This window comes from Dipodomys ordii, unplaced genomic scaffold, assembly GCF_000151885.1.
Source record: "Dipodomys ordii isolate 6190 unplaced genomic scaffold, Dord_2.0 Scaffold293, whole genome shotgun sequence".
NCBI classification, from domain to species: domain Eukaryota; kingdom Metazoa; phylum Chordata; class Mammalia; order Rodentia; family Heteromyidae; genus Dipodomys; species Dipodomys ordii.
The window spans coordinates 83,012-85,468 of NW_012267509.1; positions in this window are offsets into that span (position 1 = coordinate 83,012).

A 2,457-nucleotide genomic window follows, 5' to 3' on the forward strand; every position below is an offset into this window, starting at 1 on the left:
TTTTGGGCATTTACCCAAACGTTTACAAACAAGACCACACTAAAGCTACCAGCACGACTATGTTTATTGCAGCATTATTTACTATAGCTAAGATAAGGAACCAACCCAGAGGCCCCTCAGTAGATGAACAGATCAAGAAAATGTGGTGTATATACACAACACTGTCTTTTATTTCTCCCCCTTTCTCAATACGTATTTACCTATGTATGTGTGACATCGTTCAATCCCCTTCACTCCTCAGTATCCATTCTTTTTTCCTGTCTACCCTACCATTGTTGTACCCTAGATAGTCTTTTGTTTTTACTTGGGTACCATGGTTATGATTGTGATTACCATCATCATTGTAGGAGAAGCTGCTGTATTTGATTTTTTTATTTAACTGTTATTGTATAGGTGAGGTACACAGGGGTTACAGGTAATGAGAACAAAAGAAAAGAAACTGGCCCTTACACCATGATCCTTCTACTTATACCTTCAAGGTGACTTGAATTATGGCATGTGCCACATGGTTGAGATAGGATCTTGATAACTTTTCCTGTCTAACCTCAGACCAGAGACTTCTCAATCTAGATCTCTTGAGTAGCTAGTATTACAAGTGTGAGCCACTAGAGCCTGGCTATGTGTAACAATTTAACTCACGTTTCTCTCTGTCTTCTGTCTTAACATTAGAATTTATGATTGTAGAAGTGATCTCTGTTTCTTAATCTCAATTCCCTTTTTATTTTCTTTCAGTTGTGGGGCTTTAACTCTGGGCCTGGGCACTGTCCCTCAGCTCTTCTACTCAAGTGCTCTAACAATTGAGCCTTAGCACCACTTCCTGTTTTCTGAGTGGTTTCTCAGAGATAAGAGTCTCATGAGCTTTGCTAGGGCTGGCTTTGAACTGTGATCCTCAGATCTCAGCTTCTTGAGTAACTAGAATTATAAGCTTGAGCCACCACCCCCTGGCTTCCTAATCTCAACTCTAATATCTGGAAGAAAATGTAATAATGCTCAATTAGGGAAGCTAAGTGTCATACTCTTTTTCAATTTCTGTTACTGTCACAGAATAGCTCCTTATCCATTTAGAAACTTTCTTTAGTGCTAACCATCTCCTCGTCATGATTTAGTGTTTGCTGTCAATTCTAATTTCTCTTCAGGGATTCATATTCCTTCCTTTTGGAATGATATTGGGAACCTAGTTGGAGACCTCTTATTTGGCATTATTTCCTGTAGCATAGATGAAGAAAAGCCTGTCACAGGAAAACTCTGAAACTAAGATAAACACCATATTGCACATCTCCAATCACACCATAAAACCTCAAACATCACAAAATATGACATGATAATGTTACTAACACCAATTTTGTGTGAGTATAATGCAAGCCAAACCCACAAATAGATACAGAGCCAGAAAAAAACATGTAGATGAGGCATTCTTAACAATGGAGTGAAGAGTGTTAGGCATTTGAGTGCTGGTGTGTGAGGAAGATACATGTCAGCAGCTGGTCTCAATCCGACATTTTCCCAAACAAAAGACTTCGGGTATAAAAATGGCAGAAAATTTAGCAAAATAAGTATTAAAGAAGTAATAAAAAGTATTTTTACTATTTAATACTGGAGTCTAAGTCTCTGTCCATCAGTGCCAATATTTTCTATTATGGATATGTGAAATGAGTGAAACAAGTTATGTATTCTTAAACATGAGTGACTTTTGAGAGCTGAGCACCAGTTGCTCACACCTGTAAGTGGCTCACACTCAGTAATAGTCTGCGTTCTAAGGTTGGCAGTTTAAAGCCAACCTGGGCATGAATGTCTATGAGACTCTTATCTCCAACTAAACATCAAAAAACTAAAAGTGGAGCTAAGACTCAAGTGGTACAGCACTAGATGTGAGCACAAAAGGTTAGGGACAGCACCCAAGCACTTGAGCTCAAGCCCTAGGAATGGCACCCCTACCCCACAAATGATTGACTTAATATATTATAATGATAACTATGCATTCCATACAAGTATTTTTAATTCCAAAAAGAACAAAAACAAAAAAAGCTGTCTGAAGGTATGAGAGGGGCAAACTGGTAGAATGTAAAGGAAGGGGTGACGTTGTTCAAAAAAAAAAAGAAATGTACTCATTACCTCACTTATGAAATCCTAACTCCTCTTTAAACACATTAATAGTAACACTAAAATTATATTTGAAAACACAAAGTGCTTCACCACAATAATCAATCCCAGCTGTTTTGTTGATTACTAAAGACAGACTGTTCATTGAGCAGTGTATGAGCACTAATCAGTGATATCTTTAGACAAATTTCTATTTGTTTCATTTTCATTTACTTGTTTAACATATATTGAATTCACAAAAAAACTGGAAACCTGTGATGAAATTCTCCTGATTATGATCCCACTAACCTAATTTCTTTCAAAAGAGGGCCAGAAACCAAACAGAAAAAAAAACATGAAATCTATGTAAGCAATAAA